At 55.1% G+C, this 25,797-nt stretch overlaps 1 pseudogene; it reads left to right on the top strand.

Annotated features, from left to right (window-relative positions):
- LOC128945569 (zinc finger protein 850-like) overlaps window positions 1-25,797 on the top strand; it is a 300,103-nt pseudogene that overhangs the window by 197,866 nt on the left and 76,440 nt on the right.

A 25,797-nucleotide genomic window follows, 5' to 3' on the forward strand; every position in this document is an offset into this window, starting at 1 on the left:
CATTAATGTAAAATATTTTTATAAAATATATAATATTTCTATTGTATTACTCTCTCTATATAATACTAATATATATTTTGATTAACATTATATTATGAATATTCATGAACCCTAATGAATATGCATGAAAACCTCTTTGATGTAACAGGACGTAAAGAACATGGCCTAATTAATGGTGAGCTTTTGGCAATTAGCACCAGAATTTTAACCTTTAACGAACTTTTATAAATATTTCAATTCTGACCCGTGTTTCTCACAGTGGGTCCTGGCTGATAATGGGGGAGGGGGGGACAGGACTGAGCCCCAAGAGACCCCCCCAGTGCTGGGGTCCCCCCTGTGCCCCCTCAGCACTCGGAGCCCCCTGGTCCCACTCCCGGCTCCCTCCAGTCCCGGTGCTGCTCCCGGGGGTCCCGCGGCTCTGGGGGCTCAAAGGGGAGGGGGCAGAACCCCCGTGATGGGGGGGGGGCACAAAGGGGGGTCCCGGCCCGGTGCTCGGGGGGGTTGGTACACGAGGGGGGGTCCGGTCCCTGTCCCGGTGCTCGGTGAGGGGGGATCAGGGCACGAGGAGGGTCCAGTCCCGGTGCTGGTGCACAGGGGGTGCTCAGTGATTCGGGGGAGTCTCCAGCGGCCCCAGGGCACGAGGGGGGGGTCTCGGTGCTCGGTGATTTGGGGGGGTTTCTGGTGGTCCCAGTGCCTGAGGGGGGGGTCCCAATGAACGATGACAGCACTGATTGATGGGGGGGGTCTCCGGTGGTCCCGGTGCACCAGGGGAGGGTCCCGGTTCCTCGGGGGGGGTCCGGTGGTGCCGGTGCACGAGGAGAGGGAGGGAAACTCGAGGGTCCTGATGCCTGAGGGGGGTCCTGAGGGAGGCGTCCCGGTGCATGAGGACGGTGAAATTCGGGGGTCCCGGTGCTCAGGGGGGTCCCAGTGGGTGCTCAAGGGCGGCGTGTGACACAGAGAGACATCCTGGTGACACCAGGGACCCCCACACAGCAACTGGGCCAGTCCTGGTGACACTCGGGGGTCTCTTGGTGGTACTTGAGGAACTGGTGGCACTCCGGAGGCTCGTGGTGACATAAGGAGCTGGTGGCACTGGAGGTGCTCTTGGTGACATGAGAAGCTGGTGGCACTTGAGGAACTGGTGGCACTCGAGGGGCTCTTGGTGACACGCAGCGCTGTGGCACTCAAGGAGCTGGTGGCACTCGACTATCCACAAGTCTCTCCAGTGACATCACTGCACCAATGACATCACAGTGGTGACATCACTGTCCCCGCAGCAGCCTTGGGATGTCCTCAATGGCTTTTTGGCACTGCTCAGCCACTGCACGGCTGCCGGGGCCACCCGGGCCACCGTGGTCACTATAGGGACTCAAGAGGAGGTCGTGGATGTCCCCAAGTGTCCCCAAAAGGTGATGCTTGAACAGGCGGGCGCTGGCCTCCCACAGCTGCTCAAACTTGGCCACTTTCGCCACCAAGTCCTCAGGGACATTGGGGGATGCCTCCTTTGTCCCCTCCAGGGCAGCCTCAATGTCCCTGAGCTGGCACTCCATGTAACTGATAAACTCAGTGGCTCTGTCACACGCATCCACCAAGCGCTGCAGTGGCTCCAGGGCCACCTCTGCCCAATGTCTCCTCCTGATGGCCGCCCTCACCCGCCTGGAGGCCACCACGGCCTCTCCCATGGCCTCGTTGGTGGCCATTGCCACCTGGGCATCACATGTGGCCCCACTGAGGCCTCCTCATCCCTGTCCAGGGCCACCATGAGCTGCTGGGCTGTGGCTGCCAGGTTGTCCCCAGCTGTCCCCCTGCGGGTGGCCTTGTCCTGCTGGTCCCTGGCCCAGGCGAGGGTCGCATCCTTGCAGGCATCACGGAGCTTGGTGACCTCCTCGACCAGCTGTTTCCATCTCTCCTCACATGCAGACACCAACTCCCGCCAGGCGCTGCCCGCGGCTCTCACATCGGCCCAGGTGGCCCCAGGGGTGGCCCCGAGGGTAGCCAGGGAGGGGACAGCAGGGTCATCCAGGGAGGTGACACCGGGGTGCTCCAGGGCCTTACGGAGGCTCCAGGTGAAGATCCTCAGGGCCGCGTGCAGCAACTTTGGGGGCGCACAGCGCTGCACGCCCCGGTGTGGCCCGGTCACGGTGGCCGTCACATCGCCCAGAGTGGCCACCACGGACACCAGAGCCTCCAGCAGCTGGGGAGGGGACAGGGGAGGTGTCAGGGACCTGGTGGCACATGTGGCCTCTTGTGTGGCCCCTGTGCCCTCCTGGGATCCCATTTGTCCCTTCCCTGGAGGGCTCTGCTGTGCCCTCTGTCCCTTTGTCACCCCCTCATCACCTCAGCCACCCCCTGCCACCCTCCCTGCTGTCCCTGCTGCCAGGCCCTGCCACCACACTCGTAGCCTCTGCCACCCTCTGCTGTCCCTTCTGCCAGCCCGCATGTCCCCATCCCCCTGTGTCACCCCCATCCCCCCCTGCCCCCACACCATTTCCCCTTCCCGTCTCTGTCACCTCTCCCCTTCCTGCCACTGCCTCCTGTCCCCTTTGCGACCCCCTGTCCCCTCCCACCACATCCCCCATCTGCCCCCATCCTCCACTGCCCCTTACCCCCAGTGTCCCCTCTGTCCCCCTCTCCCCCCGCCCCATCGCACCTCTTGGAGCTCCATGCTCACTGGGGACACACTGGGGATGCTCTGGGGACACTCTGGGGGTCGAAGGAGCCTTGGGATGTCCTCGATGGCTCTTTGGCACCGCTCGGCCACCCCACAGGCACTGGGGCAGGCAGGACCACCAGTGAAATAGACCTTGATGATGTCATCAACTGCCCCCAGCAGGTGATCCTTGACCAGGTGCATCTTGGCCTCCCACAGCTGCTCGGCCACGGCCACCTTGGCCACCAAGTCCTCAGGGACATCAGGGGACACCTTATGTGTCCCCTCCAGGGTGGCATCGATGTCCCTGAGCAGGCGCTGCAGCTCCCGGGGGAACGTGGTGGCTTCGTCACACGCGGCCACCAAACGCTCCAGCAGCCCCAGGGCCGCCTCCACCCGCTGTCTCTCCATGGTGGCCCTTGTTGCCTCGCTGGCAGCCACCCTGGCCTCCCTCCTCACCTGGGCTCCATGCCTGGCCACCACCTCGGCCCCCTCCTCCCCGCCCTGGGCCTGACCCAGCTCCACCATGTTTTCCTGAGCGGTCCCATAATGGGCAGCCTCGTCCTGCAGCTCCCTGACCCAGGTGGTGGCTGTGGCCGCCCTGTCGGCTGCCTTGGTGGCCAAATCCCTGCAGGTGTTGTGGAGCTCAGTGGCTGTCCTGGCCAGCTCAGCCCAGCTATTCATCAGCACAGACACCGACCACTGCCACTCGCTGGCTGCCATTGTCACACGGTTCCGGGGGATCCCTGGGGTGCTCTTGTAGGCAGCCAGGGAGGTGACAGGGCCATCGTCATGTGATGTGACATTGCGGCGCCTCCAGGTGTCATCCGTGCTGTAGAGGGTGTCCCAGAGGTTGCTGGTGAAAACCTCCAGGTCCCCATACAGGCACCCTGGGAACACGAGCAGATTCATCTCCTCGTCCTGCCTGGGCAGGGTGCCCAGCAGCTCACCCAGGATGGCCACTACAGTGACCTCTGGCTGCAGCAGGGCTGGGGACAGCTGGAGAGGGGACAGGAGAAGAATCAGAGACCTGGTGGCACTTATGGCCTCCTCGAGAGGCCCCGGTCCTTTCCCAGGGTCCCCTTTGTCCCCTCCCTTGAGGGCTCTGCTTCCCTCGCTGTCCATTTGTCACCCCCTCGTCCTCTCTGCCACCCCCTACCACCACACTCGTAGCCCCTGCAACCCTCTGCTGCTCCTTCAGCCACTGCCCGCTAGACCATGTGTCCCCAACCCCCCAGTCATCCCCATCCCCCACTGCCACCTTCCCCCGCCTTTCCCCTCCACCTGTCACCTCCCTCCTTCCTGCCACTCCCTCCTATCCTCTTTGTGACCCCTGTCCCCTCCCACCAGCCCCCATGTCCCCTCCAGGCCCCATTGGCTCCTCTCTCCCCCCACCACTCCCCCAACCCATCGCACCTCTTGGAGCTCCGTGGTCACTGGGGAGACATTGGGGACACCTTGGGGACACTCTGGGGATCGAACAAGCCTTGGGATGTCCTCGATGGCTCTTTGGCACCGCTCAGCCACCCCATGGCTGGGGTGGGCACTGGGGCAGGCAGGACCACTATCGAAATACAACTTGATGATGTCTCGAACTGTCCCTGCAAGGTGACCCTTGACCAGGCGGGTGTTGTCCTCCCACAGCCGCTCAGCCACGGCCACCTTGGCCACCAAGTCCTCAGGGACAGTGGGGGATGCCTCATTTGTCCCCTTCAAGGTGGTCTTGATGTCCCTGAGTAGGCGCCACAGCTCCCAGGGGAACACAGAGGCTTCATCACACGCAGCCACCAAGCGCTCCAGCAGCCCCAGGGCCACCTCCACCCGCTGTCTCTCCATGGTGGCCCTTGTTGTCCCGCTGGCAGCCACCCTGGCCTCTCTCCTCACCTGGGCTCCATGCCCGGCCACCACCTCGGCCCCCTCCTCCCTGCCCAGGGCCAGACCCAGCTCCACCATGTTTTCCTGAGCTGTCCCATCACGGGCAGCCACGGCCTGCAGCTCCCTGGCCCGGGCGGTGGCAGTGGCAGCTCTGTAGCCTGCCTCAGTGACCATCACCCTGCAGGTGTTGCAGAGCTTGGTGGCTGCCTGGGCCAGCTCGGCCCTCCTGTCCACAGGCACAGACACCGACCGGTGCCACTCGCTGGCCACCAGTGTCACATCATGCCAGGTGGTCTCTGGGGTGCTCTCAAAGGCAGCCAGGGCCTGGCTCAGGGAGGTGGGAGGGTCATCATCATCCACGGTCACATCCCTGTACCACCAGGTGCCATCACTGTGATACAGGGTGGCCTGGAGCTTCCTGGAGAAGTCCTCCAGGTCCCGGTACAGGCTCACTGAAGACACGAGCAGCAGCATCATCTCGGCCCTGCGCAGGGTGGCCAGCAGCTCGCCCAGGGTGGCCACCATGGTGACCTGTGGCTGCAGCAGGGCCGGGGACAGCTGGGGAGGGGACAGAGAAGGTGTCAGGGACCTGGTGGCACTTGTGGCCTCCTGGGGTAGCCCCCTGCCCCCGACGGATTCCCTTTATCCCCTCTGTCCCTCTGTCAGCCTCTTGTTCCCTCTGCCACCCCCTGCGCCTCCCCTCGTAGCCCCTCCCACCCCCTGCTGTCCCCTCTGCCACCCTCCGTGTCCCCACCTCCTGTGCCCTCCATCACCCTGTCCCCTCCCCCGCCATGTCCCCTCCCCTCTCTGCCACCTCCCCCTTTCCTGCCACTGCCTCCTGTCCCCTTTGTGAGCCCCATTCCCATTTGCCACCCTCTGTGTCCCCTCCATCCCCAACTACCTCCTCCCCCCGTGTCCCCTCTGTTCCTTTCTCTTCTCCCCCTGACCCGCCCCTGTCACACCTCTTGGAGCTCCATGCTCACTGGGGACACCGTGGGGACACTCTGGGGGTCGAAGGAGCCTTGGGATGTCCTCGATGGCTCTTTGGCACCGCTCGGCCACCTCACAGGCACTGTGGCTGGTGGGACCATCATGGAAAGAGAACTTGAAGATGTCCTGAAGTGTCCCCACCAGGTGATCCTTGACCAGGTGGGCGTTGGCCTCCCACAGCCGCTCAGCCACGGCCACCTTGGCCACCAATTTGTCGGGGACATTGGGGGATGCCTCATTTGTCCCTTCCAGGGTGTCCAGGGTGTCCCAGAGCAGGCGCTGCAGCTCCCGAGACAACGCGGTGGCTTCATCACACGCGGCCACCAAGTGCTCCAGCAGCCCCAGGGCCACCTCCAGCTGCTGTCTCTCCATGGTGGCCCTTGTTGCCTCGCTGGCAGCCACCATGGCATCTCTCCTCACCCAGGATTCATGCCTGGCTACCACCTCGGCCCTCTCCTCCCCACCCAGGGCCTGACCCAGCTCCACCATGTTTTCCTGAGCTGTCCAATAATGGGCAGTCTTGGCCTGCAGCTCCCTGGGCAGTGGCGGTGGCCTGCAGCTCCCGGGCAGTGGCGGTGGCCACCCTGTTGGCCGCCTTGGTGGCCAAATCCCTGCAGGCATTGGGGAGCTTGGTGGCCGTCCTGGCCAGCTGGGCCCAGCTGTCCTTGAGTGCAGCCACTGACCGCTGCCACTCCCAGGCCACCATTTGCACATCGAACCTGCTGGTCCAATGGGTGCTCTTGTAGGCGGCCAGGGCCTGGCTCAGGGAGGCGGGAGGGTCATCATCATCAGAGGTGAAAGGGTCATCATCATCGCACGTGACATTGCGGTGCCTCCAGGTCTCATCAGTGCACAGGCTGTTGCGGAGCTCATTGGTGAAGTCCATCAGGTCCCAGTACAGGTGCAATGGGGACACGAGCAGAGTCATCTCGGCCCTGCACAGGGTGGCCACCAGCTCGCCCAGGATAGCCACCACGGTGACCTGCGGCTGCAGCAGGGCCAGGGACAGCTGGGGAGGGGACAGAGGAGGTGTCAGGGACCTAGTGGCACTTACGGCCTCCTGCGATGACCCCTGTGCCCTCCCGGGCTCCCCTTAGTCCCCTCCCTGGAGGGCTCTGCTGTCCCCTCTGTCCCTCTGTCAATCCCCCGACCCCTCTGCTACCCCGCACTGTCGCTCGCGTGTGCTCCCCATTCCCCCCTGCCCCCTCCCCCACCGTCGCACCTCTTGGGTCTCCATGCTCACTGGGGACACCTTGGGGACGCTCCGCTGCCGAAGGAGCCCCGGCACCAGCTCCGGTCCCGGCCCAGAACAGGCCCCGGGGTCGGCGCCGGGAAAAGGCGGAGCCCCCTCAGGAGGGGCTGGAAAAGGGGTTGGGCGAGGTGACGTCACCGCCCGCCCTTTCCAGTACCGCCCCTATCCATGGAAAGCGCCTGGATTTGGCCGTTTTGGTTGAATCCCAGGGGATTTAGGCTCAGTAGAAGGGGATATAGGCTCCATCCCCAGGGGATTTAGGCTCCATCCCACCATTTCTAGGCGGATTCATTCCGCCGTTCCCAGCTGGATTTACGAGGGAACGCGGAGCGCTCTGAGGCGCCCACAGAGTTGCCCTCAACAAACAGGGCCGCGCTGCTTCTCTCGCGAGACCTCTGCCGAGAAGCCCCAAAGGCGGCGCGGACCAATCAGAAGCCGCGCCGGCCAGAAGTACTGGCAGAAGTTCCCATTGCTTTGGCGTCGGCAGCTGCTTCCGGCGAATCCGCGGTGCATTGTGGGCATTGTGGGCCCCGTGGGGCCCAGCGGCGGCGGAGCGGGGCTGAGGCCGCAGGTGGGGGAGGGGGCGGGGCGGGAATCTGGGGGCGCCGAGGGAGCCCCGGGACCCCCTCCGGCAGCGCGGGATGGGCGACAGCGACCGCGGTCAGCACCGGGAGCGGGGAGAGGGGGAGGGGCGATGAGGGGGGGTTTGGAGGGGTTATGAAAGGATTGGGAGGGACTGAGGGAGAACTGGGGGTCCTGAGGGGATGTGGGGTATTCTGAGGGCGTTTGGGGAGATCGAGAGGGAGAACTGGGGGTCGTGAGGAGATTTGGGGGCTTCTGAGGGGATTGGAGGGGTTGTGAGGGGATTTTGGGGGTTGAGAGGGAGAACTGGGGATCCTGAGGGTATTTGGGGAGTCCTGAGGGGGTTTGGGGGGATGTGAGGGGGCTGAGGGGTTGTGAGGGGGTTTGGGACGTGGTGAGGGGATGTGGAGCGTCCTGGGGGAGAATTAGGTGTCCTGAGAGGGTTTGTGGGGCTCTGAGGAGATCTGGGGGGGTCTTGAGGGGATATGGGGACCACATGAGGAAATCTGGGGGGATTCTGAGGAGATTTTCGAGGGTCCTAAGGAGGATATGGGAGCCCTGCGGGGGACGTGGGGTACTGAGGGTAGTTTGGAGGATTGTGAGGGCATTTGGGGGCATTCTGAGTGGGTTTGGGAGGATTTTGGGAGTTTCAGCCTGAATTTGGGGCATCCTGAGGGAATTTTGGAGATCCCCGAGTGGATTTTGTGGGTCCCTGACTGGATTTGGGTTGGTTTGGGGTTATTTTGGGGAACCTGACTGGATTTGGGGGCATTTGGGGAATTTTGTGATCCCTGGATGGATTTTGGGGTATTTTCAGGTAATTTTGGGGTCCCTGACTGGATTCTGGGAAGATTTGGGGTAATTTAGGAGTCTCTGATAGGATTTTGGGGTATTTTCAGGTGTTTTTGGGGTAAGTTTGGCCTTCTGACCAGATTTTGGGGTGCCTGCCCTGATTTTGGGATATTTTGGGATACCTGACTGGATTTTGGGGTATTTTCGGGTCATTTTGGGGTTCCTCACCAGATTTTGGCCATTTTGTGGTAATTTCATGGTCCCTGACCGAAGTTTGGGGATTTTTTTGGGTATTTTGGGGTAATTTTGTGATCTCTGGCTGGAATTTTGGGGTTTTTTGGGGTATTTTTGTAGGACAGCAGGAGAAGGATGGTCGGGATGGAGAGAGACAAGAGATCTCTGAAGCCAGGTCATGGAACTTGGGGTTTATTGCAAAGGGCCTGGGTGCAGGGCCCTGCTTGGAGCTGCCAGGCACAGCTGGAGCAGGCCCGAGAGAGGGAGAAGAGTGGTGTTATATTTGCCCAATTATCCCATCATCAACAAAACCAAACACTAATAAAGGTAGCAGCAATTTTCATTGAATAGCTTAGAATATATAAAATCGGATACACTTGAAATATTGACAATGTGATTTGGTTAAAATAAGGGATAATTTGGTTCCAATAATAGCACATAAGCAAAAAAAAAAAAAAAAAAACAAACAGCGAGGGGTACGGAGAGCAGGGCCCTTGGACCCCTGCACCCTCACGTAGGAGCTTGCCAAGTGAAAATTCCCCCTGTTGTGCCATGTGTCAGTGCCATCTCCTCCCATTTTCGATTCATCGCACTTCTACCTCCGCCCTCATCACCACCTTTACCGCGCATGCTCCACCACTCGGTTTGGTGGTCACACCCGTCTTTGGGGGTCATCACTGATGAAGGCCTCTCCTCTTCCTCGATGTCCTTTCATTCACCCTTGGGTTACACATGTGCACCAAGCTAGGATAATGTAAGCCAAAACTAACATAATATTATATTTAAGATTCAAAGCAATAAATCTCTTATAGCGGGCATTTTCTTGAGATCCAACCAGATTTTCCTTTCTTTCTGGTAATTTTTAGTAACTGTTGTCTCTTGCTTTTTCCTGCCTTGAACATCTGCAGGAGAGGGGAGGGGGAATGGAAACCCTCCTCTCCCTTTCTTGCCATCACACCTTTTAACTGTTTTATTATTTCCAAATATTAATTACTGTATCAATATTGATTGCTGTTTCAATTTTGTACGAATCATACCTATTCAGCACACTTCTCATTATCCTGCTCTGAGTTTTTGGAGTTTTCTGTCAGAAATCTCTCCCCTGCCCCACTCATCCACAGGGGTTTGGGGCAGTTTTCCCTTTTTGGGGGAAATCAAAGCGATGCCCTGATTCTCCTATTTAGGGGTAGGAGAAGTGAGGCTCCAGGGCTTCCCGCTGAGCCGGAGCCACCGGAGCCGCAGTGCCGGGAAAGCCGTGGCGGGAGGTGCGGAGAAGTTTGTTTGTGTTTTCAGCTCAATCCCCCTCGGGCCCGGGCCCGGGCCCGTTCCAGGGCTGTTCCTGAGCTCCGGCTCTGCCCTCACGCAGCCCGGGGGGCCCTGAGAGCGCGGGGCGGGGCTGTGCCGTGTGCAGAGCCCGCCCCTGGCTGGGATTGGGCGATGGTGCCGTCAGTCGTGTTTGTGGCGCGCTGATTGGTGGGAGCGGGGCGGAGCAGGGCCCCGGTGGCGGGCTGAGGGCGGCCGTGGCTGGGCAGCGGCGCCATTGTGGGAGCGTGTGTGCGGGCCCGCGAGCGGCGGTAGCGGCCGGAGCGCGGTGAGGCGGCGGCGGAGCTCGGAGGCGGCCGCAGCGCAGGTGGGAGCCGCGCTGGGTTGTGCGGGGGCTCGGGGCTGGCTGCGGGCCTCGGGGGCGGCAGGGGGCTCGGGCGGGTTCGTTGTGCCGTGTCCGGCCCGTGTTGCCGCTGGCGTGAGGGCGCTGCGGGAGCGGCTGCCCGCGGTCTCCTTGCGGCCGCTGCCTCGGCAGGAGCCGCTGGCGGAGCAGCGCTGGCTCGGCCCGGTTGCTGTGGCTGGGACAGAGGGGGCTGCCCCGTGCCCGGGGCTGTGCGGGGAAATTCCCGTGGCCGGAGGTTTCTGTGGCCAGAGGAGACAGAGGAGTCCTGTAAAAGTGACTTTATTGCTGAGCAGAGGGAGAGGCCGTGGGGCATTTGCCGTGCGCTCTCTGCCATTGTTGTATTTCGCAGCCTCCTTTGTATCCTCATTTTCCCGGCCTCATCTCCCTCTCCCTTTGCCCTCTGGCTGAGGTGCTTGGAAGGTTCAGACCACCCGATCCGCCAACTGCATGTCCTCGTTAATGTGCACCCCCACTTTTGTATAACAACCGATATTCACGGCTCTGTTAAGTCTTTGTTCTTCCCGAAGTTCAGGAATTTAGCGGGACTTTTGGGAGCGGGAGTGCAGTTAATTAGTAACATTTATTGAAGCTGGAGGTTTCGCCCGTTACTTCCTTATCTACGAGTCCCTGGCCCCTCGCTCCGCTGCTGAATGAGCTGCACTCTCTAGATGTGGAGCATGGTAAAAAGATGAGAGTTGCTGTCGCACATCAGAGGAGAAACAGCATTCGTTTCACCCATGGTCTGCCAGGGAGCCACGAAACCGTGTCCCCTTCCCATCCTTTCCACGTTTGGACCAATACTTGAGCTGGTTTTTTATTTCAATTGTTGATTTTTTTTTTTTACCACTTTTCCTTTGTCATCTATTTGCCAACAGCAGTTTGAGTCATTTAATTTTCCACAAACTCCTCTTTTTTCTGCTAACAGATGATCTGATCCCATCCCATGGTGAAGTGTTGTGTTCCTCATTTCAGTGGATTGCTCGGCAGGAAGGTCAGGAGCTGGAGCTGTCTGGTTGGTTATTGTTGCGAGGACAGCTTGTAATCTAATGATGCCATTGAAATGAGAAATGGGTTCTGTGGCTCCTGATATGAATTGGTTCGGGTTCCCAGGGGCTGATCCATGGTGTTGTAGGATTTGTTCTGCTGGCCATTCATCTTTTTCCCATTTTTGGCCGTTCTCTCCAGCCAGGGCTGCATCATTTGACTGCTCTTCTCTAAATAAATCATCAAATCCTTGGATTCCCAACTGATTTCCCGGAATATTTGGTAGCAAAAAATCCCCAGTGCTCTAATGCACCCTATATAACACAGACAATGACAGCACATGTTGGAGTGGGCAGAGGGCTGATTCCCCCCATTTATTTACAGTGAAGTTTTCCCAACATTCTCCATGTGCTGTTTCCCTTTGCAGCTTCACCCGTTTGTGTTGCAGGGTCAGATATCCTCCCCCTGGGCTCTGCCTTGAGCTGTGCAAATTCCATCAGTGCAAGCAGGCAGAGCTTGGGGTGAGGGGCAGAGGGAATCAGCCCAATTCCTGCCCCAGGCAAGAGACCCAGGTGCATTGTCCACACTTTGCCCAGCAGTGTTCATTTGCATTTCTAAAGCTCCTTTGGAGGCTGCCTGGAATGAAGCTTCTCTTCCTGCTGCTGGGCAATGTTGATGTTTTGTTGCTGCTCGTTATCTCTGTGGATGTCTTTTGGGCTATTCCCAGTCTGTTGAGGTGTTAAACTCATCTCCATTGAGTGGTGTAACACCCAATAAATTAAACCTTGAAAATTCCTACCCCCAATGGAAAACCTTTGAGTAGAGAAACCTTTCTGAGCAGAAAAATAAGGTTTAAAAGAACCGAAATCGGTACATTTTGCAGCAGTGCAATGGCAGGCAGCCCAGAGTGTGGGTGTCAGTGAGCCCCAGAGTGGAATTGTGCCGTGGTGTTCCCCAGCAGCTGTGGCAGTGCAGGCCCAGCCAGCGCTGAAGCTGCAGCAGTGGCAGCAAGGCTTGGCCCCAGGGGCTGGAGATGGCAGAGGAGGGTGGCCAGGATTGCAGAGGATTCCAGGCGAGGATCTGTGGGCAGGCGCAGGGGCTTGGCCCGCTGTGGAGCCCTGGCTGCTGCTGCGTTGCCTTCAGGGCAGGCTCAGGGGCGGCCTCCCATCCTCCTGCTGCAGGTGGGAAGTGCAAATCTGCAGGGCTTCAGAGCCCTTGAGGCCAGGCTGAGGGGTCCCCCCGTGTTGAGCTGTGCTGGCGGCTGTTTGTGGCCTCAGGGACACTTGGCATGGGCCCCTTGGCCACCAGTGGTGCTGCTTTGCACTCCTTAGGCAGGAGCCGATGTCCTGGCTGGGTGTTGGGAGCAGCAAAGTGCCAGGGCGGGCTCAGTGACAGCCCAGCTTGCTGTGGGAGAATATGCCTTGATATCTGCTCCAGTGGTTGCTGAAGCAGTGAGAATTGCTTTTGCCTCCCTGTTAGGTGCCATGGTGTCAGCAGAAGATGTTGAAGCCTTCCTGCTCAGGGCATTTCAGTGCCAGGCTCTCACAAGCACCCACAGCTGGGCGGGTTGAGCTGAGCATGGGGCGGTGACCTGTGCTGTGTCTGATTCCCCTTCCTTAATAACAGCCTGTCTTGTAGCTCTTTTCCTTTCTGCTGCCCCTGCAGAGCCATCCACAAACACATTTTCTCCCTCAGGCCAGGGAATGTCCCATCAATCTGTCCCAGCCTGGGTCTGGAGCTCTGTCCCTTGAGTGCAGTCCTGGGTTCCTTGCCAGCCCCTCTCCAGGCTGTTCAAACAGGAGGCTGGGTTAAAGCCTTGCCCTGTCCTCAGTTCTAAATCCTCCTGTGCCATTGAACAAGTTTCATACTGTAATAACCGAGCCCTCCTCATCCGTTTCGAGGCTCTTTTGGTTATCAGAGCTTTAACTTGATGCCAGACTTGAAGTATAGGAGGTCCTATATAGGGTTAAACATTTTAGCACAAGAATTCCTTAGGCAAGACCCTGTTTAACATCCACCTGTAATTCAAATTCTTTTTTCCTGTCTGGAAGGCCCAGGCCACCCACCTCAGTTAATCTTCATTTTAACACTTGAAAATTCTGTGTTTCCTCCTGCTGTCCATCCATCCAGTTTGTTGACTGGCAGGATAGGAGTGTTGTAGGGAGACATCCCTGGCTCCAAAAGCCCTGCCTTTAACAGGGACTCAGTACCAGCCTGTGAGCCCTTCCTTCCCTCTCTTGGAACAGGGTATTGCTTGTCCTGGTTGCTTTAAAGTAATTTGTAGAGGCTCCATATCTAATTTTCCCCATTTCCGCGAATCTGCCTACACTTCTGGGTTCACTTCAGCATAGGCCTTTTCAATCTTTTCACACAAATGTAGAACAGAACTAGCCTCTGCAACCCCTTTTACAGTATTAAAATCCAACTCTCAAATTCCTTCCTAGGTAATTACAATCACAGGAGGAAGAAAAATAAATTCATTTTATTCAAACCTATGCCCCACAGCTTCTAACAGTAGTTGAACAAATCATCCCTGCTCATCTTTCCCACTCATTCCCTTAAAAATTAAAATATTCCTTTTCTATTTTCCCCCTTAGGTCTAAGATTCAGAGTGGATTGAGAGGCCCCTGTGTCCATCAGGAAATGCCTCCTCTCAATGCAGACCCACCCTGAATGTTCTCAAGGGCTGCAGTGTGGAGGGTCCCTGGTGTGATGGGAGCTGTGACAGCCCTGCCAATCCATGTCCATCAAGGGGTGGACTTGCTGGTCCTGAGGGTGCTGCTGTCTGTGCTTGCAGTTTCCTTGTGCCCTGCAGCTGGAGCCCTGGTTCCTTGCCAGGGGCTGTTTGGGTGGGCGCTCCCCTGGTGAGGAGGGCAATGCCTCTGCCAGGTGCTTGTGGCCGAGCCGTGCCCTGGGTGCTGGGGCCCCCTTGGGCCCTGGGGTTGATCCCTCAGGGGCTGTAGGAACTGTGCCCTGGCCTTTGCCTTCAGCTTGGCCTTTTGCTGCTCCCTTCTTGCATTCACCTGCTGTGCCTTTGTGCCCAAGTGCTGCAGGGCCTTCTTGTGCCCCTCCTGCAGCCCCCCTCAGTGCCTGTGGGTGCTTGTCTTGCTTTACAAGAGAGGTGTCTGCTCGGGAAGGCAGAAAAAGCCTCTCTTGAAATGGAGAATGCAAACCGCCTCCCTCTTAATTTTTAGAATAGTGAAATCAAGGGGCTCTCAGGCAAAGATATGGGAATAGGAATACCAGTTCTTTACTAGTGTGTATAATAAAGCAAACAAACACCAACAGCTGCGGCGCTGACAGCAAACAGAGCCCGGACCCAGTCCCGGCCTTTGGGCTGCGGCGCTTTGCCCTTGGGTGCAGTTCCGGGCACGGCCGGCAGGGGCGCTGGTGGCTCCCGTGGGGCGGGGCAGCGCATCCCTCCCATGGGAACCTCTCTGAACGGAAATAGAGCAATCCCTTCATCTCACTCTTTCACTTTTTTACCTTCTATGGCCTTTCTCTCATGTTTTGAGAAAGAATTTAGAGAGGGCTGCCTTTTAACTGAGCTCCTAGTGTTTTGATATGGTGCTTCCTCTCGAGAGAGACAGAGTTTCCTTGAACAGCCGGAGCTGTGGTTACCAAGGGGACGTAACTCAGAGCAGGACGGGGTCAGGGGAGGATATCCCGCCGAGGCTCGGTGGGAGTGTGGGCAGGGTCTGCTGCCGGAATCGGCAGAGGGGGATCTTCCCGTGGAGCCCGAGGTGGAGCGTGGGTAGCCCCCACATGGCTGATGGTGGCTGATGCGGCAGCTGCCGACAGATCAAAGGCAGGTGGGAGAGCCCGGCAGCAGCGGCGGTGCCCAGCGCAGGTGGCACGGGCAGGGCAGCCGGGGATGGGATGGCTGGGACCCCCCTGGGTGCGGTGGGCGCAGTGACCTCGGAGCAGGCGGCGGGACAGAGCAACCCCCATCTTCCCCAGCATGGCCGGCAGAGCGGCCGCGGGCCAGGCAGTGGGAGCAGGGCACACAAATTGAGCGACAGCGCCGGGGCAGGTGGAGCTGCCCTGGGCAGTGAGGCCGCACCTGGGATGGAAACCGGGGCAGGCGGAGCTGAGGTGGGCAGCGAGCCGGGACCCGGGACAGGCGCTTGGGCCGCGAACGGAGGGCTCAAGACCTGCAGAGGATCCCACTCTCTTTCTGATTTTTCCTCTTGTTCCCTTCCCTTTCATTTCCCTCTTTCTTTTCTTGTTTATTTCTCGGAGGTTTCTAATATTTTAAAGATTTTTTTCTTCTAAAATCTCCTGTCTAACATATGGCATATTCTCTTCTAGATTAAATGGGTTTTTTAACAAATAAATCCAGAGCCTAGCAAATCTAAACTTCTGCTTGGATACTTTGAAATAGTCAATGAGCTAACTCATGACCTCCTAATGTTGTTTTTCCCATTACCTTTTTATTTATCCTTTGGCAAATTAAGCATCTTTCAGTTACTTGTTTGCAAATCCAAAAATCCCAATGCACCCATAGTTCCATAAAACATGATCACACAAAGCTTGAGTGCCCCAGTGGGTTTTCTGGTGCCTGTCTTCTAATATTGTCTTAGAAGCACATTTTATTAAGTAATTGTCTTCCATCAAGAAGTGTCCATTTCCCTGATTTATCTTGTTCACTTCCTGTCTTCTTTAATTCTTTTTTCTCGGCTTCCCTAAACTTTGGAATTTCCAGATTTTCCTGGTTTGGAGTTAATATTAACATAACTTTTTCAGCTCCATTTTCTGCTGCATCCTTAGCTTTGTGATCTGACAAATTATTTCCTCTTCTTTCTGGGGTCTTTCCCTTTTGGAGTTCCATAATATGTACTATAGCTATCTCTTTTAGTTGATTGTAATGCCTCTAAAATAAGTTCCTCATGTACTAATCCTTTTCTTCTTGAATTAAGTAATCTTTTTCCTTTCCAAATTTTTAAAGGTATGTACTACTCTAAAGGCATACCTTGAATCAGTATGTATAGTTCCTTTTTTTTGTGTTAAATATTCTAGTGCTCTTTTTAAAGTATATAATTCACAAGTTTGAGCTTACTAGTTTAAGGTTAATTTCCCTTTTTCCATAGTTTGCACATTTTTCTCATGAACTTCTACATACGCTGTATTTTCTCCTTTTGCAAGGAATTGTATCTCTGTTAGCTAACATAACTCCCAAGCAACTATTTTTTTTTCTTTTTTTTCCCCTGTATCCAACTTACTGGTTTTCTGTCTCATTTTTTCAAGATCTTATCTATTCATCTTCTGCCTCTGTTTTTCCCTTTCACTAACAACCTAAATACCACTTTTCTTTCAACTACACACACAAAAATAAAAAACTTTTTTCTCACACTACTTTCAGTACAATACACCTCCCTCCAAGGAGATATAGTGAAGCTTAAAATACACAATCTACATTACCTATACTTTCATTCATATACATTCACTCACTTTTATTTCCCATTCACTTCCACACATTCTTTCCCACCCTCAGGACACAGAGTGGATCCCTGTTGACAGAGAATCGCGGGTCCCTGTGGCCCCCCTCACCTTGGTGTGGCCTCTGGGTCTCAGTATCTCCGGGCCTCCTGGGAGGGCCCTGACTCTGCTGCCTCCGGTGCCGTTCACCTGTGAGGCTGATTTGTGTGTCACTCACACTCTTTAGCCACGGCCCCCTCACACGCCCTGGGGACAATGGCCCGTTTGCAGGTCACCTGTACCTTATGCCACAGCCCCCACACGCCCAGGAGAACAATGGCTTATTTGTGGGTCACACACTCCTCTTTCCACAGCCCCCCTTCCCACCCGCCCGGGAAGCTGAGGCTGATTTTGTGTGTGACTCACTCTCACACACAACAAGACCACAATAAGGTACCTTTTGTTATAAATGATCAAATTGAGAGCCAAACTTATAGGAAAATTTAGCAAAGATTTATTAATTTGTCTGTGCGAATGAAGTTAGGTTGTCAAAACCAGCACAGCCAAGGGTCAGCATCGAGCCCGGGTTCGGTGCTGGGTGAACACGGATCTGAGCTCCGAATGTCAGAGTCTCCCCCTGTTCACAAATGCTGCCTGACGCAGCGAGTTCTTTTACAGTTTATCCTGCTCGAGGCAGAGATGACCAAATGTTCTTTGTGTCTCTTCCCATGCATAACCGTGTCTTTACCTGTGCAGAGGTGGACAAAGACTCAGTCCCGGTGTCTGATGTTGTCAGTAGACTCCGGGGAAGTCAGCATTCACATGCATCAGGGTGGGGCTGTGGATCATTTTGGTAGATGTAATCGACGAGGCAATAATCACTCTTGGGTGGACCTGGTGACCCTGGTGACCCGGGGAAGCCAGTGATTATCGCCCTGGAAGCTTCTATTCTTTCATTAAAAACCACGATGTTTATCTCAGCCAAGTCCAGGAACTAGATGTATATGAATAAGACACTGCTGCTGGCCAGGATTGTCAAAAGACATAGTGTGGATTTTACAATATTTTATACATTAATAGCATGAATTATCTCTACCATATACTACACTTTCACGTCACCTATTACAAGTTTAGGTGTTTCTGGCCAGTTCCCGTGCTCTTGGATATCCCTCAACCCAGCTGTGCTGTCCAACCCCAGATGCTCTTGAGCATATCCTCAATCCGGCAGAATTCTGCCCAACCGTGGATGCTCTTGGAATGTTAATTCCTCAACCCAGCGGGTTTTAATTCTGGATGCTCTTGGGCACTCTTATTCCTCAAACCAACAGAATTTTTAGGAGCCCCTTTTGTCCCGTTTCCTAGTGGATTGGGCTCGGAAACTCCTCTGCTCCCTTCCTCCGAGGGGTCCAGCCCCTCTCTGGGACCCAGTCCCAGTTACCCCGGGGGATTCTCTCACTCCTCTTATCACTCGCTGTGTCTCTTTACTGGCTGCTTCCCTCGAGGAAAGTTGGAAACGCAGTGTGGGAGACTCCAGCACTCACTTGGCAGGTCTGGGACAACCAGCCCTCGTCTCATTCACAGCCCAGAGCAGAGAATGAGGGGAGAAGGGAGCCCAGGAGCCCAAACAGCCCCGGCATCCCGAAATGGGGAGAGTGAATTGGGGGGAGCTTTTGGCATTGCTGGGACTGCCAGCAGCCTGGGCAGGGTCGGGCACCGAGGAGAAGGGGGACCCCCAATCCAAGCGTGACCCCCAGCAGCTGGGACAGGGGGGAACCTCCGAACACCAGAGGGGAGGGACCAGGGATGGGGAACTCCTGGGAGGCTTTTTCAGGGCTGAATCTTGGATGTTTGGGAGGTTTTTCTGGAGCCCTGATGTCCGGTGACTTGTAGAGATGGACTTGGGCAGAGGGACCTTCAAACTCAATGTGTTTTGGGGAAGATGAAACAGGAAAGCCTTATAAATACGATTGTGTGGCAAAAGATTTTGTGAACATAAAAAGTATAAGGAAGATTGAAATGAAAGCAAGCTCTGAGATACCTCATTTAGTGAACAACTGGAAAACAATGGTGTGGCCCAACTGAAGGTAATCCCCTTTTGATGAAACAATTCCCTCTGCTTGCAGAGACATCCAAGGGTCAGAGCAGACCTTACTAGCTCAATAGAAGGGGTCCAAAAAGGAGTTTTTAGGATTTAAAATGTAACACAGTATGGTGATGTAATGATTTTTACAGGCTATATGTAAATGCTCTAGGATTTGTATTTTGTACTAGATTGGTTGGTGAGAAATAGAATATTCAACAAAGAAGAAGATTTATTGTATTGTAACGGGACCCTTACTCTCTTATGCTCTTCCCCTCTTACTCTCTTACCCTCTCACCCTCTCTACCCCTCTCTTCTCTCGGGCCTGCTCCGAGCTGTGCCTGGCAGCTCCAAGCAGGGCCCTGCACCCAGGCCCTTTGCAAAAAACCGCAAGTTCCACGACCTGGCTGCAGAGCTCTCTCGTCTCCATCTGTCCCGACCGTCCTACCCCCCGACACTCCTACAAACGCGCTCATCCCTTGTTTTCCCCAAACCAGGATTTCCCATTGCCAAGGCCTGGGAGGCTGCAAGGAAGAGGAAGATGCCCCGGGACACTGAGACAGGTGAGGAGGAAGTCAGTGCCCCTTTCCCCTCTGTGCTGCTCCATCTCCCAGCCCAGCACGGCCCCGGCTGCAGCTCAGGCCTGGGGGATCTCCTTGCCCTTGCCTGTGGCACGGAGGCAAATCCCATCCTGTCCTTGTCCTTCCTCCCCCAGAGCAGGAGCTGAGCATGGAGAGCAGGGAGGACAAATGCCTGCGGCAGAACCTGATGGAAGAGGCCGTTTTGAGCGGCTCCACGGTGCAGGAAGCCAATGGGGAGGAAAAGCCCCGGAGATGCCGCACGAGGAGGGGCTGCAAACGCAGCCGGCGGGGATCTGAGGGGGAAAGAGCCAGCCTGGGCCGGGAAGGCGGCCGGAGACGGAGCCAGAGCTCGGAGCTGGTGCTCCATGAGCAGCTCCATGATGGGCAGAAGCCCCACACGTGCGTGGAGTGTAGGAAGAGCTTCAGGTGGAGCTCTGACCTGATTGTGCACCAGAGGATCCACACTGGGGAACGGCCCTACGAGTGTGGGGAGTGTGGGAAGAGCTTCAGCCAGAGCTCCCACCTGATCAGCCACCAGAGAACCCACACTGGAGAGAAGCCCTATGAGTGTGGGGAGTGTGGGAAGTGCTTCAGCCGGAGCTCCAGCCTGATCAGGCACCAGAGGATCCACACTGGGGAGAGGCCCTACGAGTGTGGGGAGTGTGGGAAGAGCTTCAGCCGGAGCTCCAGCCTGATCAAACACCACAGGACCCACACTGGGGAGAGGCCCTACGAGTGTTCCAAGTGTGGGAAGGGCTTTCAGAGCAGCTCCGATCTCCTCCAGCACTATCGGATTCACAGAGAGGAGAGGCCCTTCCAATGCCCCGACTGCGGGAAGGGATTCAAGGACAACTCCACCCTTGTCAAGCACCGGCGCATCCACACTGGGGAGAGGCCCTACGAGTGTGATAAATGCAGGAAGAGGTTTCCGACCAGCTCCCGTCTATTCCTGCACTATCGGATTCACAGAGAGGAGAGGCCCTTCTGCTGCCCCAACTGCGGGAAGGGATTCAAGCGCAACTGCACCCTCATCAGGCACCGGCGCATCCACACTGGGGAGAGGCCCTACGAGTGTCCCCAGTGTGGGAAGAGATTCTCCAGGAGCTCTCACTTGACCCGACACCAACGGAGGCACCAGTAAGGGAAGCCCTGTGAGTGCCCCGAGTGCGGGCAGAGCTTCGTGCGCTGCTCCAGCTCCATCCCCCACGGGAGGAGGCACTTTGGGCACAGCCCTGGTCACTCACATTCCCTGTGATGCATGTTGAGAACACACCTGGCTGCTTCACCTTTTAATTTCACCTTAATTTTTTTCTATTCTCCATCTCTTTGCACTGCAAAAGCCAGGAGGAATGGATCTGTCACCTCCAAAGCACTCAAATCCCAGTGAAAACAGCTCAATCTTACCCCAAAAAGAGCTCAAACCCACCTCAGAAACCTCAATCCCATGCCAAACTCACTCGATTCCGCAGCCATCAGGCTGAGATGAAGTTGGGAAATGATTTAGAGTGGTGGGATGGAGATTGTGTGGGGCTGGGTGTGTGGGATGTATTTGACAGCAAATAAAACTCTGAGACTTACTGATTTCTCTCCTGTTCATGTTCAGTCTGTTGCAGTTCTGTTTGCAGAGTGCCGCCTTCTCAGCTCATTGTCTTGGTGTCCCCTTTTCTCTCCTGCCTCTCCTTGCCTGCTCTGTTTCTCTCTCAGTGTCTCCCTGGACCCAGGGACCACCAGAGACCCTGCTCTGATTTAATTGACCCAGGCACCACCAGAGACCCTCCCTATATTTAATTGCCCCAGTGACCACCAAAGACCCTCCCCTGATTTAATTGACCCCTCCCCTGATTTAATTGACCCCCGCCACCAAAGACCCTCCCCTGATTTAACTGACCTTTCCCTGTTTTAATTCCCCTTCCCCCGATTTAATTGACCCCTGCCCTGATTTAGCTGTCTCCTTCCCTGATTTAATTGACCCCTGCCCTGATATAGATGACCCCTCTGTCCCCACAGACCCTCCCCTGATTATTTATTATTTTATTTCCCAATTATTATTTTAATACCCCGTCCCAGGAGCTGAAGTCCTGAAGGCTGGCAGGGAAATGTCTCTGTAGGATTTTGCTCCATTTCCCTTCAAGGACAGGAACATCTTTTCCTGGCTGGAGGCTGGAATTGCAGACTTTGGGAATGTGTGCAGGGCAGTACAGACTGGAATCAAACATGGACTAGGATCAAACAGGGACTGGGATCAAATTGGGACTGGGATCAAATATGGACTAGGATCGAACAGGGACTTAGATCAAATAGTGACTGGGATGAAATACGGACTGGGATCAACTATTCACTGGGATCAAATATGGACTGGGGTCAAATAGGGACTGGGATCAATTATTGATTGGAATCCAACAGTGTGAGATAAACTGGACTGAGCTTACATAGACTGGGATCAAATACAGGCTGGGATCAAATATTAATTGGGATAAAAAATGGACTGGGATCAAATATGGACTAAAATCAACTATGGACTGGGATCAAATCAGGACTGGGATCAACTTTGGACTGGGATCAAATATGGCCTGGATCAAATATGACAGATTTTATGGACTGGGATCAAATATGGACAGGGATTAAATATGGACTGGGATCAAATATGGATTGGGATCAAATGGACTGGGTTCCTACAGACTGGGATAAACTGGACTGAGATTATATAGATGTCGTGGTTTGAGAGGAAGTTAGTTTTCTGGGATATGAAGTGGTCAGGCCAGTAGGTGCTCACATTTGAATACTGGCAGCTGGTTTGGCCACTGGGGACATTGGATACGCCTCTGAGAACTCAGGGGTTAAAACGCAGAGCACTCCCGGGGGAAGCTCTCTTGGGTTCCAGCGAGGGAAGCAGGTCGGGCCTCCCCTGCCCAGCTCCTGGCTGGTTTGGGGCTGGGTGAGGTAGGCCTGGCCCGAGGATGGAAGGGTGGAAGAGCCCCGAGAGGCATCGGGCAGCCACACCTCCCCCCCAGGAGACAGAGAGAGACAGAGAGCGCCTGTGCCACCGTGAAATTTGATGTCCTGTGCTGGCAGCACAGCCCGGCTGGCGGAGAAGGGCGGGGGGATGCAGCAAGAAGGGGTCGGGGTCCCGCAGCTGTGGGAGCTTTGGGCGGGTAGAGCCCGAGATTTTAACCCTTTTTCGGACAAGGAAAACTTTGCAGAACATTAACCTTTCCTAGAAGAGAGATAAGAGATGAAATGGAGGAAGGAAATGTGCAAGTGTTAAGGTCTGGGCAAGTGAAAGATGTCAGGAGAGTAGAGAATAATCTTAGGTGGGAAGAGATGATGGAGTGGCCTTAGCTGGACTTTTCCTGTATGGCCATGGACAGAACCATGTTTCCTGTGACACAGAGACTGCATCCAGGGGGAGGCAATGGCTCAGAGCCAAGAGGGTTCAGTGTTGGTACCCCTCAGCCCCAGGGGGTGAAATTTGGGAGGCACAGGTGTCCCAAAGGTGAGACTGTGCCCTTTTTGGAACAGGACAAAGCATCCTTAAAAGGACAACCCTAGAAGCAGCTCTGGTCCATGTGCAGTGGTGAGAGCACTGGACATGGAAGGAAGAGGACACATTTGCAGATGTTCTCCAGGCGGTGCCACGAGTGACATGGAAACACACGAGGTTTCAGTGGTGTTTCCTGGGGTAGCCTATGGCACAAGAAGGATTTCTCTCCCCTTGATGAACTGGGAATTCATTACCTAAGGGGTGGTGATGGACCGAGAGTTGGTGATTTGGAGGATAGATGTATTGGAAATTTGGTGGGAGGGGGAGGAAATGTTTTTGGAAAGTTTTCATTTTCCCTGTGTGTTTCTTGTTACTTAGAGTTGTAGTTTAGTTAATAAAGGTTTCTTTTCTGTATTTCTAAGTGGGGGCCTGCTTTGCTTATTCCTGGTCACATCTCACAGCAGACACCAGGGAGATATATTTTCATGGGGACACTGGCATTGTGCCAGCATGAATCCGTGACACATACGCTGCCAGCTGGCCTTTTTCCACCTCTCCAGCCATTCCCACATAGCATTGGCTACTATCCATGAATCAGTGTAGAGGTAGAGCTTTGGCCATTTCTCTCCCTTAGCAATGTCCAGGGCCCGCTGAACGGCTTTGAGTTCTGTAAGTTGACTTGATCCACCTTCTCCTTCAGCAGCCTCTGCCACCTGTCGTGTGGGGCTCCATACCGCTGCTTTCCACTTCTGGTCCATCCCTACAATGCGACAGGAACCGTCAGTGAAAAGAGCGTAGCGTGTTTCCTCTGGGGGCAGTTCGTTATAGGGAGGAGCCTCTTCAGCCCGTGTCACTGGTTATTTTTGCTCTTCATCAGTAAGACCAAAGTTCTCACCTTCTGGCCAGTTTGTAATTATCTCCAAAATCCCAGGGCAATTCAGGTTTCCAATACGGGCGCACTGTGGGATAAGAGCAATCCGTTTACTCCATGTAGCGTCAGTGGTGTGGTGGGGGGTGGGAACTTTTCCTTTGAACATCCACCCCAGCACCGGTAGTCGGGGTGCCAGGAGGAGTTGTGCTTCCGTACCAATCACCTCTGAGGCAGCCTGGACTCCTTCATAGGCAGCCAAGGTTTCCTTCTCTGTGGGAGTGTAGTTGGCTTCTCACCCTCTGTAGCTTCGACTCCAAAATCCCAGTGGTCGGCCTCGAGTCTCCCCAGGCACCTTCTGCCAAAGGCTCCAGGACAAGCCATGGTTCCCGGCTGCAGAGTAGAGCACGTTCTTCACCTCTGGTCCTGTCCTGACTGGGCCAAGGGCAACTGCATGAGCAATCTCCTGCTTGATCTGGGCAAAGGCTTGTTGCTGCTCAGGGCCCCAGTGGAACTCGTTCTTCTTGCAGGTGACCAGGTAAAGAGGGCTCACGATCTGACTGTACTCAGGAATGTGCATCCTCCAAAAGCCTACGGCCCCTAGGAAAGCTTGTGTTTCTTTCTTATTGGTGGGTGGAGACATTGCTGTGATCTTGTTGATTACGTCTGTAGGAATCTGATGCCGTCCATTAATAAGGCCTCAGATCAGCCTTATCATGAAGCAGAGCCTTGGTGCTCAGGATCTCAGTCCCTGAGGAGGGACCGGGTGCCCAAAGACAGCTCAGGCCAATGCCACGGGGCTGCCTTTCTAGCAAGCCTGGTGATATTCAGCTCTATAGTGATTAGCAGCTCTTAGGACCTCAGCTCTTTGCTTGCTGGGTAGTGGAGCTCCGGGCAGCAGCAGACGGAAAGAGGAGAAGGAGAAGGCAGAAGCTGTTCCACAGAGAAGGCTTTATTTGGGGGTCCGCGAAGGGTCTCGGCTCTTCTTCTTCTGAGCTAGTAGGGTACAGCATGCTACTTTTATAGGCTTGGCAAGTATCCAAACTTGACCAATGGCAAGGGATTAGGGGGACCATAAAATGACCGATAGGTAAAGGCTACCATGGCATTGCCTTACATGGTTATAGAGACAGTTTATAGGGCAGATGTCCATGGAGTCAGGAAGCTTCCTTGCTGCTGTGCCAGCATTCCTTTTGTTAGATTCTCCATGGTGCTTTTGCTAAATGAATGGGGTTTACTACAGTCCATCTTGCCACTTCACTGCCAGGAACTGAATCTCACGAGCTGGTCTCTTTACCTTGACTTTTTAATGGCAAAACCAGCTCCCAGGAGGACTTGGATGATTTCCTTCCCTTTCTCAAACACTTCCGCAGCTGTGTTTCCCCACACAATGATGTCATCAATAAATTGCAGATATTCGGGAGCCTCACCCCTTTCTAGTGCAGCCTGGATCAGTCCATGGCAGATGGTGGGACTGCGCTTCCACCCCTGGGGCAGTTGGTTCCAGGTGTACTCCACTCCCCTCCCTGTGAAAGCAAACTGAGGCCTGCATTCTGCTGCCAGAGGAATGGAGAAAAATGCATTGGCAATGTCTATAGTGGCAAAGCACTTTGCTGCCTTGGACTCCAGCTCGAACTGGAGCTCTAATATGTCTGGCACGGCAGCGCTCAGTGGTAGAGTCACTTCATTCAATGCACGGTAGTCCACAGTCAATCTCCATTCTCCTTCAGATTTTCGCTCAGGCCAGATGGGGCTGTTGAAGGGTGAGTGGGTCTTGCTGACCACCCCTTGGCTCTCCAGCTCTCGGATCATGTTATCGATGGGGATCACAGCATCTCGAGTGGTTCTATACTGCTGTCGATGCACTATGGAAGTGGCAATTGGCACTCGTTGCTCTTCTTTCGTCAGGCATCCTACTGCAGATGGATTCTCAGACAACCCAGGCAAGGTGTTCAATTGCTGGATGCCCTCTGTCTCTACAGCAGCTATTCCAAATGCCCATCTGAGTCCTTTTGAGTCTTTGAAGTACCCACTCCGAAGGTAGTCTATGCCCAAAATACATGGGGCCTCTGGGCCAGTCACAATAGGATGCTTCTTCCACTCATTTCCCATTAGGCTCACATCAGCTTCCACCAAAGTGAAATCCTGGGATCCCCCTGTCACACCAGCAATAGAAACAGACTCTGTCCCCACATGTCTTGATGGGATTAATGTGCATTGCGCACCAGTATCGACCAAAGCTTTGTACTCTTGTGGTTCCGATGTGCCAGGCCAACAAATCCACACAGACCAAAAAACACAATTTTCCCTGGCCTCTACCTGGCTAAAGGCAGGGCCCCTCTAA

Source organism: Melozone crissalis, unplaced genomic scaffold, assembly GCF_028551555.1.
Source record: "Melozone crissalis strain CALT ecotype California unplaced genomic scaffold, PUWL_Pcris_2 ptg000066l_1, whole genome shotgun sequence".
NCBI lineage: Eukaryota > Metazoa > Chordata > Aves > Passeriformes > Passerellidae > Melozone > Melozone crissalis.